Source organism: Scylla paramamosain, chromosome 25 (assembly GCF_035594125.1).
Source record: "Scylla paramamosain isolate STU-SP2022 chromosome 25, ASM3559412v1, whole genome shotgun sequence".
NCBI lineage: Eukaryota > Metazoa > Arthropoda > Malacostraca > Decapoda > Portunidae > Scylla > Scylla paramamosain.
Window position 1 is genome coordinate 13,015,202 of NC_087175.1, and position 15,691 is coordinate 13,030,892.

General features: G+C 38.0%; 1 protein-coding gene across 28 annotated transcripts in view; it reads right to left on the minus strand.

The window, feature by feature from the left end:
* Nucleotides 1-15,691, minus strand: part of LOC135113213 (uncharacterized) — a 47,683-nt gene that overhangs the window by 28,618 nt on the left and 3,374 nt on the right. The gene's annotated exons all lie outside the window — the stretch shown is intronic.

Below are 15,691 nucleotides of genomic sequence, written 5' to 3' on the forward strand. Positions count from 1 at the left end.
ATCTCGGCACCTGTGGGAGGGTCGTGCCCCACCGTCACCTTGCCTAGTAAGGCGACGGAGGAGCAGTGGTCGGTTGTGTGCAAGGGAACCAAGAGGGTGAAGATCCTCAGGGCGCCTCGCGTGGAGACAAAGAATCCCTTCAGTGTGCTGGAGGAAGGGAAGGAGATGGAGGTGGACAGGGCGGGAGATGACAAGAAGGAGGGGGCAGATGCAGTTACCCTGCCCCAAGGTAGAGTGCTTGTGTTTGGTGATAGTCAGGTTAGGCACTTAAGTTAGGTTAGGTTAGGTTAGGCACTGCTAGGGATAGGAAGCGTAGGTCGAGGGTGTATTTGCCGGGGGCCGGGAAAGGGAAGGTAGCTAAACACGTGCCTGGAAAAAGATGGGACAAAGCCCATTGTTTTTCTCATTGCGGGAGGGAATGACTTTAGTAAGGTCAGGAGTGAGGAGCTTATCGGGAGGTTTCGACAGGCTTTGGACAAGATTAGGGACAAGGGAGGGATCCCCGTGGTATGTGGTGAATTGCCGAGGAGGGGAGTTGGTGCTGAGTCCAGGACTATTACAGTGAATCGCAGACTCGCGAGTCATTGTAAGAGTAATGGATGGACGTTCATCGACAACTGGGACCTTTTCTATGGTAGAGACACCTTGTACGCCAGGGATGGAGTGCATTTATCACGCCAGGGTGTTCGTGTTATGGCAGGAACACTCGAGCGGGAGGTAACTGCATTCCAGTGCTGAGTCCAGGACTATTACAGTGAATCGCAGACTCGCGAGTCATTGTAAGAGTAATGGATGGACGTTCATCGACAACTGGGACCTTTTCTATGGTAGGGACACCTTGTACGCCAGGGATGGAGTGCATTTATCACGCCAGGGTGTTCGTGTTATGGCAGGAACACTCGAGCGGGAGGTAACTGCATTCCAGCGCTTTTTTCGTTAGTCGGGAGTGAAGAAGGGGTTGTGAGGAGAAAACGAAGGACAAATTAGTTAAATCTAGAAAGGTAGCTAGGTCAGGGAAGATGATAAATAGTTTAAGTGTTTATTACACAAACTGTAGAAGAATTTTGAATAAATAGACTTGCTTAGAGGAATAGTGTGTGTAGAGAAATTTCATATCATTGCTTTAACTGAAACTTGGTTAGATATGTCAGGAAAAGTATTTAATCCAGAGGTTAAGATAGATGGTTATACATTTTTCTATAAAGATAGGGAAAACAGGAGAGGAGGAAGCGTCGCGTTATACGTTAGGGACACATTACAGTGTTGTATTAGCAGTAGAATTAAAACAGATAACAAAGCAGAGTCGATATGGGTAGATATTAAGGAAGGATCACAGTCAGTAGTACTCGGAGTAGTGTACCGACCAGTACAAAGGAAATTAGCACCTCACTGTGGCAGGAAATAAATAGAGCAGGCAGGTACAGTCAGGTATGTGTGGTAGGAGATTTTAATTTTTGGAATATTGACTGGAGTCTGATGGTGGGCAACAGGGAAAAAGAAAAATTTCTTAAGGTAATTCAGGATAATTTTTTAAAACAGGTAGTCGTAGAACCCACATGGGGGAATAATATTCTAGATTTAATTCTTACTAACAGGGAGGAAGCAGTCACGCAGGTAGAGGTTGGAGGACAGCTAGGTAACAGTGACCATAGGGAAATTAGGTACAATTTAAAATGGGAAGAAACTTTTAGAAGCAAAAACACTAGTAAAATACCTGACTTTAGGAGAGCAGATTTTGAGGAATTAAAAAGGTACCTCCAAGGAGTTGACTGACAACGGAGGCAGGGTGAGGTCAGGTCCGGGACGGAGTTGAAAGAGATAAGGCAAGATGAGAGAGGTGAGGTGAGGTGTGAGGGTGTAGGACAAGAGGAGGGAAGATGCATCCGGAAGGGGTGGAGGAGAGAAGGAGAGGAAGATAGGTGTGAGTATGTTGGAATGTCAGGTCATGCTGAAATGAGAGAGGTGATGTTGAGTCGGGTAGATGAGGGAGTGGAGAGGATAGTAGGGGCCGAGATGAGGGGATTGGGTGAAGTAAATGTAGATGAATTGTATAAATATTTCGTAGATAAAGTTCATACAGGTCAGTTAGCAAACATCCCGTATAGGACAGTAAGATCACAAAAAATTGACCCTAAATGGATGACTGCTAGGTTAAAATATTATATAGGGCGTAAGAGAAGTATATATATATAAGAGATTAAGGGCAGGTGAAGAAGGTTTAAGGTCACAATATAATGAATTAGTTAGAACAGTCAGGAAGTTAACGAGGAAAGCAAAGGGCAATTATGAATGCTGAGACGGATCCCAAGGGATTTTATCAGGTACACAGGACGAAGAATAAGGATACTATAGGTCCATTAAAGGCAGCAGATGGGGAGCTGGTTAGTTCTGGGAGGAGATTAGCAAAATTCTGAGTGAGTATTTTTTAACTGTCTTCACTCAGGAAAACATGCAGGATATGCCAGATAGTGAACAGATGTTTAGAGCAGATGAGAATGAGAAACTGACAGATATTTCCATAACTAAGGAGATAGTGGAACAGGTGATAGATAGGCTAAAAAAAGTTCAAGACACCAGATCCAGATGAAATATATCCCAGAGTAATTAAGGAATGCAAAGAGGTTATTAGTGAGCCGTTAGTTTCTGTCTTTAGGAAATCACTTGAGTCGGGTGAGGTACCAGTAATGTGGAGGCAGGCTAATGTAGTACCCATCTTTAAGAAAGGAGATAAAACTTTAGCGTCTAACTATAGACCTGTCAGCTTAACTTCAGTTGTAGAGTCAATGTTAGAGTCAATAATAGCCAGGAACATTAGGGAACATTTAGACAAACATAACTTGATAAATCAGTCACAGCATGGCTTCACGAAGGGAAAGTCTTGCCTGACAAACTTGTTAAGTTTTTACAGTAAAGTGTACGAGGCAGTAGATAATGGAGATAATTATGATATCTTATATCTAGAATAGTAAAGCATTTGACAAGGTACCTTATGAAAGGCTCCTGAGAAAGGTTAGGGCACACAGAATAGATGGGAAGGTGTTAGGCTGGATAGGGTCATGGCTTAGTGACAGGCGACAGAGAGTTGTAATAAACGGCTCGAAATCCGAGTGGGGTCATGTAATTAATGGGGTGCCACAGAGATCAGTATTAGGGCCATTGTTATTTCTAATATATATCAATGAGTTGGATAGTGGAATTAGTAGTGATGTTAGTAAATTTGCGGATGACACAAAGATAGGTAGATTAATTAGGTCAGAATCGGATGCCATCACCTTGTAGGCAGATTTAGATAGGATGAATGAATGGACGGACAGATGGCAAATGCAATTTAATATCAATAAATGTATAGTACTTAGCGTAGATAGAGGAAACCCACACAGTAGGTGCACATTAAACAACCAAACTCTGGTAGGTACGGGGTACGAGAAAGATTTAGGAGTTATAGTTAGCTCTGAACTCCGTTTAGGAAAACATTGCATAGAAGCCAGAAACAGGGCAAATAGGGTGCTAGGATTAATTTTTAGGAGTGTTAAAAGTAGAAGGCCGGAAGTAATATTAAAGTTATACTTGGCGCCGGTCAGACCTCATCTAGACTACGCTGTGTAGTTCTGGTCACCACATTACAAGAAAGAAATAGGTATGTTAGAATCAGTACAGAGGAGAATGACTAAAAGGATACAGGGGATGAGGAGTATTCCTTATGAGGCGAGATTGAAGTTGTTAAATTTACATTCTTTAGAGAGACGTAGGTTAAGAGGGGACCTGATAGAAGTCTTTAAGTGGTATAAGGGTTATAACAAGGGGGATGTAAGCAAAATTCTTAGGATCAGCAACCAGGGTAGGACAAGAAATAACAGGTTCAAGCTTGAAAAATTTAGGTTTAGGAAAGAAATAGGAAAAAATAGATTCACAAATAGAGTGGTAGATGAATGGAACGGACTTAGTAATCATGTTGTTGGTGCTAGGACATTGGAGAGCTTTAAGAGAAGATTGGACAGGTTTATGGGTGGGGATAATAGATGGAAATAGGTAGGTATATTTCATACAGGAACTGCCACGTGTAAGCCTGGTTCTTATGAAATAATAATATGAGGGAAAATAAGCCGGGCTGTGCGGCATGTGTTAATATGGTGATTTAACAAAACAGTGATAGACATTGGAAAGAAATTACATATATGAAAAATACGAATGTGTTTTTGAAAACAAAACACTATAAAGATGATTATTTTAGCGCTACACATATATATATATATATATATATATATATATATATATATATATATATATATAGTTTCTCATAAAAAAACTGAATTATTACGATCTCCCACTCAAATTCGTTGAGGCTCCTATAAAAATTGCATTATTATAGTCTCCCTTTCAAATTCACTTTCGCAAGAACAATTATTGATGGCGCTGTATGCTAGACCGGATTTTATAATACTTAGACGAAATGAGTAGTTGGCTGCGACAAGAGGGGCCAAGCGCCAAAAAGTAAACAAACGTTGCATTTAAAGGTAAGGACACTGCGTGTCCGCTATCGCTTCACTTTACCTGTCTAGTGTTGTCTTATATAAAGTATATGCAATTGTGTGTCATATATCCTTATAGACTGCATTTTCTTGACTTTTGCGTGATATATAATTACTGGTTTCATTATGTTAAATAATTAGAGTTATTTTTAAAATGAAGAATAATACAGTGTGTTAAGCAGGAAGCGTTTTCAGATTTTGAAATTTTCACACAGCCCAGCAAACTTTTGAACAAAAAAAAAAAAAATTATTGACATATAGCATCGCTTAATAATTCACTAAGGACAAACTCAGACTTCTAAGTAAAACACTCCATGCCAATATTTTTAGTGCTTCCAGCTGGCTCAGTTGTGCTGTCGGCGCCACTCTAAGCGGAGGGGTGGGGGGATGATGGACGACGCTGCCAGATGTACGATAATTTTTATTTCTCCCCCCTTCCCTCTCTCTCTCTCTCTCTCTCTCTCTCTCTCTCTCTCTCTCTCTCTCTCTCTCTCTCTCTCTCTCTCTCTTTATAAACCGTCTTAAGGCAGTAAGATGGTTTATGGTGGCTCTGAGACGGTTTATACTGAGGATCTATTGTTGTTTATTCTCAAAATGTTTATCTTCTATTCTTTACAAGATTCGCAAGTAATTTGCTTTCTCTATTCAAGATCACATGAGAGAGAGAGAGAGAGAGAGAGAGAGAGAGAGAGAGAGAGAGAGAGAGAGAGAGAGAGTAAGCGCACTTCAAGGTAACGCGCCGTTGTGATAGTGCTCTCTCTCTCTCTCTCTCTCTCTCTCTCTCTCTCTCTCTCTCTCTCTCTCTCTCTCTCTCTCTCTCTCTCTCTCTTTTAGCAATAGTTAAGTAATAATTGTACCTTAATAACATAGCATCCTATAATAACTTGACACAACACAAGGATGTTGGCATTAGCAATGCCGTACGACAGTTTGGGTTGGCTGGTGTGGCCCGTGTTGATAAGAGAAAACTTACCTGTCATGTGCAATGAAGTTTTTATTGTCATTTATGGAAACTTTCATGTGTGTAACACTAGTTATTTTTAGTAACAATAATGTACACCAATGTCTTGCGTTAGAATTAACCATCATTATCAACAGCTGCCTCTTCAAACATCTGATATTTACCGAATGGACCACCCTCGATAAGAGACGAATTCGCTTGTAAACACTAAACATGGCGAAAGCGCAGAGGTGATGTGTTTACAAGGGAATTGTGGAGTGATGGCGATAGCATGGTTGATGAGGTATACACAACAAAGATTAATGAACGTTAGCTGCATGCACGATAGAGATACGATCATATCAATGTTATTTCTTAGATGTAGGGGAAATTATAGAGTAGAATACATTATTAACTCCATTTTACAGTGGGTGGCTCTTGGCTCCTTGTCGCACGCAGCTACTCAAATGGTAATATTCCTATTTTCCTTTCATCAGTCTTTGGTCCTGCGCTCAGCCTTATGGCTGGCAAAGTAAGCGGAAAGACTGAATGGCGAAACTCAATCATTCAATGATACCAAACTTTGGTCCTGTGCTGAGACGAGACTTTCTCCAAAAGAACAGAATCAAAAATGTTCAGTGAACAAGGGCATCCCCGCTTCACTGGCATCGCCACCACCACTTCAATGCCTGTCACCGCCTGTCTGCAGTAGATGTCATTTTCCCAGCGCCATGATTACACTGGCCAATACACACACACACACTTTCTTTTACATTTTTGTTAACATGCACGGGAATTTTTCTTTTTTTTTTATATGATGCAAGATTCTTTCTTATTTCTTGAAATAAACGGATTCTGAAGAGTTTATGATCAGCATGAGCGGTTGATTTGTGTTGACCTGAAGATGGTGAACTTTTTGTTGGGACAACAGCCTGGGTTCACTAAGTACCCGTGCTTTCTGTGCATGTTGGGTAAGCATCACATGAAGCAGGACTGGCCTGTACGAAAGGAACTGGTGTCTTGCAGAGCAAGGAACGTCATCAACAACCCTCTGGTGGACAGAGACAGGATATTCTTCCCATTGCTACACATCAAGCTCGGCCTGATCAAACATTTCACCAAAGCCCTGGACAAGGATGGTGGCTGCTTCACTTTTTGCCACGCTTTTCCAGGATTGACCGTGGAGAAGCTGAAAGCTGGCATTTTTGACGATCCTCAACTCAATGAGCTCATCAGAAATCCAGAATTTGGAAATTCAATGAATGAAGCTGGAAGCTAGGAAGGCTTTTGTTCTGGTCGTGAAGAACTTTCTTGGCACGGTGTAAACATTTCAGTGCTCTGAGGATGAAATCGGTATATGGTATATTCGGCTCATGTTTTTTTGGGGACAGTTTGAATACTCAGATATATTATTTTCGTGTCCAGTGCTATTGTTTTTTTACATTTTATGTGATCTTCGTTGCCTCAATAAAGTCTTTTGGTTTCCAATGGACCACCCTCGATAAGAGATGAATTCGCTTGTAAACACTAAACATGGCGAAAGCGCAAGAGGTGATGTGTTTACAAGGGAATTGTGGAGGGTGGCTACTAGAAAATCCAAAAGTGAGTCACTCGTATTGCATCATTAACTGCTTAGAGCTGAAACTGCATATTATTTTCGCCTTAGGTCTTGGTTCTCGCTAGGTTGCATTACAACCTATGTGACGCCACGTGAAATTTGCTTTTTATTTTAATTGCTATCACTCCATTACAAGACGTAAAATAGAAAACAGCTCTCTCTCTCTCTCTCTCTCTCTCTCTCTCTCTCTCTCTCTCTCTCTCTCTCTCTCTCTCTCTCTCTCTCTCTCTCAACTCGTTCTATTAATATTCTGGTCTCCCCCTCTCCTTTGTCTGTATGTTATGCTCGCTGATTGCTGTGTCTGCTCCAAGTGCTGATTGCCTGCTGTTATACATATGTTCACAATTTTGTAATTTTTATCATTTTCACTGTGCTTTACATTGTAATTGGAGCGTGTTGTCATATTTCACAAAATACTAAAAAGTTACAGTAAAAACAAAATTCAAGTCTATCATATCATATTTGTCGTCAAGTACGTGAGAATTAGCAGAGAGAGAGCAGCAGTATTGCCAGACAGCAGGGGAAATGATTAGTATTCTATTCGTGGAATGTCAGGCGATGACTAAGTTTGATAAGAAAGAAACACGAATGAAGAATCATACATCCTTTTTGTTATTGCTGCAACAGTGACTAATACCATCACTGGTGCTATTCTTAATAATCAAGGCATTGATATGTAAGGACAATAAATAATAAGATTTAACAATGAAAAAAAGATAGTGTGAATCATACGTATGCCGCCCTGGCGTCAGTTCCAGCGACTCAAGCTTGTGTTGAGAAATGGCTGCCAGATGTCTTGGGGTTCCTGCTTTCTTTAACAGAAGTATTAAATGACTCGAGATCAAGGAAATATATCTTTGAAGTGCTTCTTGTCACGCTCTTATCAATCCAAAGTATAGTACTCTGTATTGATAGTTTTTTTTTTTTTTTTTTTTCGGGACATTATTTTTGTATTTCCATAAAACTTTTCTTTAACCTTAATTCATAAACATTTTTTTTCTCTAATTCACAAACATTTTCAGCGTTTTTTGAGTAGAAAACGTCTGTAACATTAACATTTTCATACTTTTTTTTCAGATTTCGTTTTATCATCCTTATATTCTCTTTTCTATATAAAAAAAAGTTTATGTTCACTCCATGTCTTAAACCTTTATATGTAAATGACTACGAGATTTGAGTATTTGAGTAACTCTACACTTCATCAAACTCAAATAATACTATGGACATTAAAAAGTGGTCATTTTCACTGTGCTTTACATTATAATTATAATACTGTGGACATTAAAAAGTTTGAACTACTCCATCATTCATTCAGTGGTCAGTGGTAGTCTTTCGAAAATACGTATTGCCTAGATTTGCACCACAATATTTTATTTGATAAGAAGTCATACCAGTCAAAATAAAAGAACATAAGAATATAAGAACATAAGAAATAAGGGAAGCTGCAAGAAGCAACCAGGCTTACACGTGGCAGTCCCTGTATGAAATATACCTACCTATTTCGATCTATTATCCCCATCCATAAACCTGTCTAATCTTCTTTTAAAGTTCTTTAGTGTCCTAGCAGTAACAACATGATTACTAAGTCCGTTCCACTCATCTACCACTCTATTAGAGACTAATTTTTTCCTTTATCCTTCCTAAACCTAAATTTTTCAAGCTTGAACCCGTTATTTCTTGTTCTACCGTGGTTGCTGATCCTAAGAATTTTGTTTACATCCCCATTGTTATAACCCTTATACCACTTAAAAACTTCTATCAGGTCCCCTCTTAACCTACGTCTTTCTAAAAGTTATTAAATTTACATTCTTTAGAATCTAAAGAATGTAAATTTAATAACTTTAGTCTCACCCCGTGAGGAATACTCTTCATCCCTCTGTATCCTTTTAGTCATTCTCCTCTGTAATGATTCTAATAGACCTATATCTTTCCTGCAATGTGGGGACCAGAACTGCACAGCGTGGTCTAGATGAGGTCTGACCAGTGCCAAGTATAACCTTAATAGTACTTCCGGCCTTCTATTTTTAACACTCCTAAAAATTAATCCTAGTACCCTATTTGCCTTGTTTCTGGCTTCTATGCATTGTTTCCCTAGACGGAGTTTAGAGCTAACTATAACTCCTACATCTTTCTCGTACCCTGTACCTACCAGAGTTTGGTTGTTTAATGTGTACTTACTGTGTGGGTTTCCTCTACCTACGCTAAGTACTTTGCATTTATTTATATTAAATTGCATTTGCCATCTATCCGTCCATTCATTCATTCTATCTAATTCTGCCTGCAAGGCGGAGGAAGCAGAATGTTTCTCATGGCAGTGGATATGTGAGTTCTTAACGTTCCTTACACATATTTTGTTTATCAGGACAGCATAAAATGTTTGCAGTGCTAACAGCTTTTCACTATTTTGTGAACCTTATTTATTGAAACTTTCTGACATTATCACTCTTGAAGAAAATTTGTCTGTCTGTAATTGATTAAATACGTTTTCAGTCACCAGTGGATTCCAGTATGTCACTCACAATTTTACTACAAGGAGGCTAGATCATCTCAGAATTTCACTCTTTAAAACCCCAGATGCACAAATGTCTTACAGGGGAATTCAAGCTTGGAATCAGCTACCTGATAAAATTAGAAATAACACATGAAGAAAAATATTTAAGTCCAAGCTGAAGGAAAAGTTGTTTGAAGATTATATATGCTTTTCCTGTGTATGTGTGTGTGTGTGTGTGTGTGTGTGTGTGTGTGTGTGTGTGTGTGTGTGTGTGTGTATATATATATATATATATATATATATATATATATATATATATATATATATATATATATATATATATATATATATATATATATATATATATATATATATATATATATATATATATATATATATATATAAAGCTGAAGGAACAGTGTTTCTTTTATTTCTTGGGCAAAATATAAAGAAAAGTACATTTTTCAGCGTTTTTTTAATAGAAAACATCTTTAGTGTTTGTATGTGACTAACATTTGGGGAAAATTGTTTTACTCGAAGGAAATTATTCATTCTTTTACATGGAAAATTCATCTCTCTCTATTTGTAAACCCGTGTATCATTTTTGTCATTCTCCTCTGAACAGATTCTAATAAATATATGTCCTTCCTATAATAGGGAGACCAAACAGCTTTAATCTAATTTATGTGATTATGATTTATAACTGAGAAAGTAAAACAATTTTACTCCGATTGATTGGTGTTAATTATGTGACAATGTAATCACAGAAATACATACTGCAGGATGGTGCGTCCCTATCTATCTATCTATCTATCTATCTATCTATCTATCTATCTATCTATCTATCTATCTATCTATCTATCTATATATATATATATATATATATATATATATATATATATATATATATATATATATATATATATATATATATATATATATATATATATATATATATATATATATATATATATATAAGTTGTCATATACGTGTGCTGTCATCTCTGTTACTTAGGCTGCTTAAAAAAGTGTGTATGTGTGTGTGTGTGTGTGTGTGTGTGTGTGTGTGTGTGTGTGTGTGTTGGAATTATTTTGTACATACTATGCGAGCATGTATGAATGTATGTTTTGTGTATGCATGTACATAGTAGATATTTCATATATCAGTATTATACGTATATTTATGGTATGTTATGTATCAGGATGTATATATATTTGACTTCCATTCCTTCGTTATCTAAAGTTATATATGTAGGAGATCTGTATAAGAGCTTCGGCTCAATGGTTCAAGATAAGTTATCATAATATCATTACGAATGGTTTCAGGGGCCGTGTCGTATCGTTTTTCGCAAATAAAATCTTAAAATGTCAGACAAGGATGCTATTTTGCCAGTGGTTGAATGCAATTCTAAAAGTAAATTTAAGATAAACTTAGCTCAGATTTACAGGCACTGGTAGCGAGACTAGATGTCGTTATGATATAATAATAGCCAGCCCTCTCATCCTTTCGTGACGTCGACGTGACGTTTAACAATGACGTAAGAATAATCATGCATCCGACCGATAATTCTGTTTTTTTTTTTCTTTTTCTTTTATGTAGGAAGGACACTGGCCAAGGGCAACAAAAATACAATAAAAAAAAAAAAATGCCCACTGAAATGCCAGTCCCATAAAAGGGTCAAAGCAGTGGTCAAAAATTGATGAATAAGTGTCTTGAAACCTTCCTCTTGAAGGAATTCAAGTTATAGGAAGGTGAAAATACAGAAGCAGGCAGGGAGTTCCAGAGTTTACCAGAGAAAGGGATGAATGATTGAGAATACTGGTTAACTCTTGCGTTAGAGAGGTGGATAGAAAAGGTGTGAGAAAAAGAAGAGATTCTTGTGCAGTGAGGCCGCGGGAGGAGGGGAGGCATGCAGTTAGCAAGATCGGAAGAACAGTTAGTATGAAAATAGCGGTAGAAGACAGCTAGAGATGCAACACTGCGGCGGTGAGAAAGAGGATGAAGACAGTCAGTTAGAGGAGAGATGATGAGACGAAAAGCTTTTGATTCCACCTTGTCTAGAAGAGCGGTATGAGTGGAACCCCCCCCCGACATGTGAAGCATACTCTATACATGGACGGATAAGGCCCTTGTACAGAGTTAGCAGCTAGGGGGGTGAGAAAAACTGACGGAGACGTCTCAGAACGTCTAACTTCATAGAAGCTGTTATAGCTAGAGATGAGATGTGAAGTTTCCAGTTCAGATTATAAGTAAAGGACAGACCGAGGATGTTCAGTGTAGAAGAGGGGGGCAGTTGAGTGTCATTGAAGAAGAGGAAATAGTTGTCTGGAAAGTCGAGTTGATAGATGGAGGAATTTAGTTTTTAAGGCATTTAACAATACCAAGTTTGCTCTGCCCCCAATCAGAAATTTTAGAAAGATCAGAAGTCAAGCGTTCTGTGGCTTCCCTGCGTGAAATGTTTACCTCCTGAAGGGTTGGACGTCTATGAAAAGACGTGGAACAAGTTGTGGAAAAGTGCAGGGTGGTATCATCAGCGTAGGAGTGGATAGGACAAGAAGTTTGGTTTAGAAAATCATTAATGAATAATAAGAAGAGAGTGGGTGACAGGACAGAACCCGGAGGAACACCACTGTTAATACATTTAGGAGAAGAACAGTGACCGTCTACCACAGCAACAATAGAACGGTCAGAAAGGAAACTTGAGATGAAGTTACAGTGAGAAGGATAGAAGCCGTAGGAGGGTAGTTTGGATATCAAAGCTTTGTGCCAGACTCTATCAAAAGCTTTTGATATGTCCAAGGCAACAGCAAAAGTTTCGCCAAAATCTCTAAAAGAGGATGACCAAGACTCAGTAAGGAAAGCCAGAAGATCACCAGTAGAGTGGCCTTGACGGAACCCATACTGGCGATCAGATAGAAGGTTGTGAAGTGATAGATGTTTAAGAATCTTTCTGTTGAGGATTGATTCGAAAAGTTTAGATAGGCAGGAAATTAAAGCAATGGGACGGTAGTTTGAGGGATTAGAACGGTCACCCTTTTTAGGAACAGGTTGAATGTAGGCAAACTTCCAGCAAGAAGGAAAAGTAGATGTTGACAGACATAGCTGAAAGAGTTTGACTAGGCAAGGTGCATGCACGGAGGCACAGTTTCGGAGAACAATAGGAGGAACCCCATCAGGTCCATAAGGCTTCTGAGGGTTTAATCCAGCGAGGGCATGAAAAACATAATTGCGAAGAATTTTAATAGGTGGCATGAAGTATTCAGAGAGTGGAAGAGAGGGAGGAACAAGCCCAGAATCGTCGAAGGTAGAGTTTTTAGCAAAGGTTTGAGCGAAGAGTTCAGCTGTAAAAATAGATGTGATAGCAGTGGTGCCATCTGGTTGAAATAGAGGAGGAAAAGAAGAAGAAGCGAAGTTAGTGGAGATATTTTTGGCTAGATGCCAGAAGTCACGAGGGGAGTTAGATCTTGAAAGGTTTTGACACTTTCTGTTAATGAAGGAGTTTTTGGCTAGTTGGAGAACAGACTTCGCATGGTTCCGGGCAGAAATATAAAGTGCATGACTTGGTACTTGAGCACAAAAGGTACTTGAAGTACAAAAGGTACTTGAGCCTTCCATCTAGTGATGGAAGGCTCAAGTACCTTTTGTGGGCCACCTCTCTATCATGTATAGCACGAGAATAAGCTGTGTTAAACCAAGGTTTAGAAGGTTTAGGACAATAAAAAGAGTGAGGAATGTACGCCTCCATGCCAGACACTATCACCTCTGTTATGCCCTAAGCACACAAAGACGGGTTTCTAATACGGAAGCAGTAGTCATTCCAAGGAAAATCAGCAAAATACCTCCTCAGGTCCCCCGCAACTAGCAGAAGCAAAACGCCAGAGGCACCTCCTCTTAGAGGGATCCTGAGGAGGGATTGGAGCGATAAGACAAGATACAGAGATGAGATTGTTATCGGAGGAGCCCAATGGAGAAGAGAGGGTGACAGCATAAGCAGAAGGATTAGAGGTCAGGAAAAGGTCAAGAATGTTGGGCGTATCTCCAAGACGATCAGGAATACGAGTAGGGTGTTGCCCCAATTGCTCTAGGTAGTGGAGGATAGCAAAGTTGTAGGCTAGTTCACCAGGATGGTCAGTGAAGGGAGAGGAAAGTCAAAGCTGGTGGTGAACATTGAAGTCTCCAAGAATGGAGATCTCTGCAAAAGAGAACGGCACTAGACACTTTGATAGCCGGCGATAAAAGTTAGAAATATAAGTGCACAAATTGTGTAGATAACATACTTAGTACACGTTAACTTTTATTCAACATCACTATCGAGGTGCGAGCCTTCAGAGATCTGTCAGGAATGTGTGTAAATCTAAGAAGTGGCACACAATATGTCAGACAGGTGTGAGATTACTAACGATCATAAAGTCACACGGTACACAGTAAATCTGATAAGTTCCGTAGGAATGTACCGAAAGCTGTGGAAAGTACAGTATGCAATAATCCGAATATACGTTAGTAATGAGACCCCTAATGATACGTTCGTATGTATCACCCTTTACGTGACAAAATTGTTCTTGATTGGTCCATTCATAAACTATTATAAACTGCATAAACTATTATTATTATTTTTTTACATGTATAATAATAATAATAATAATAATAATAATAATAATAATTATTATTATTATTATTATTATTATTATTATTATTATTATTATTATTATTATTATTATTATTACTATTATTATTATTATCATTATTATTATTATTATTATCATTATTATCATTATCATTATTATTTTATTGTGACAGCCGTACGATGAATAATAAAGTGACGCATACCAAAAGAGTTGATATTAACATTTTTCAAGCAATACTTTCTTACTCAAAACAAAATATTTTCGAAACATTCATGAATATGTACGCAGATTACTCTATGTAACACGAGTTTTACCTTTGACAAGCTAGTGTTATTTTCCAACTTTTTTAATTGTAAAAACAACAGAAAATGTCCATTATTCCTGTCAAACTTTGTTTTGACTTTGGCTTTTAGAATTATTTTTTGCCCCAAAATAGCTAAATTTCACCATTTTTCCAGATGCTGTCACGGAGAACTTCTTTGCTCTTGTCTTGATGAACTGACCACATATATAACAGAATGCATCTGGAGAATGATTGCAGCCTCTTGATGCCATTTCACCTCTTGTGATGTGTCAGGCAGCCAAAACAGAACTGATTGGTGGTCTGCGAGCCCCTACTTTTATATTGTCAAGCAGTACTCTAGAATATTCTTAGTATTTCTAGAATGTGTTCCAGAATGTTCTCAATCTTTCTAGAATATTCTTGAACCTAATCTAGAATATTCTAAACCATTCTAGAAAGTTCTTGTAGATTCTAGAAAATTATTGATACTTCTACATATTTCTATATATTCTTGAAAGTTCTAGAATATTCTGGAAATGTTTACATTGAATAAAATGTTCTAAATTCTTCTAGAAACTTCTAAAAGTGTCTGGTAGAATATTTTGGAAGATTTTAAAAGATTTCTGAAATGTAAGCAAATTCTTCATAATATGAGAAATTTCTTGCTAGATCTGGTCAGTTCAAGAATGAGTTTATTTAAATTAAAAATCTTTAGAACACTTTATATTCTTTCTTTCATTGTTTTAACTTATTTGCAACATTTCTAAAGCAATTAGATAAGGAACTGAGATTTGAAAATGTCTTTACCTGACATGAAAACCAATAGTAATCCATATTATAACGAAATAAGGCAAAAATGTAAATTCATTGTCCTAATCACTAAAGCAAAGTTTTAGGATCAAAGTAACTTTTTTTTATATTTTGTTTAGATAGAAATAACTGGAAAATTATGGTTTGGGACCGAGGACAAGACAAAAGTGAAATTTTGTTACATAATATTATCAAGTGATACAAGGAAAAATAAAACTGATTTAAAGTGTAGATGTGAGAACTTACGTACTTAGAAACACCTTAGCCGTACAGACATGATCTAAATGCGACCAACTCTTACCACAACAAAGCACTAGAACACAAAGAAATTTTATGTAAAATGTGGAATACGCAAGAGGAAACAAGAAACAGGGGAAACAAGAGATAGATAGAT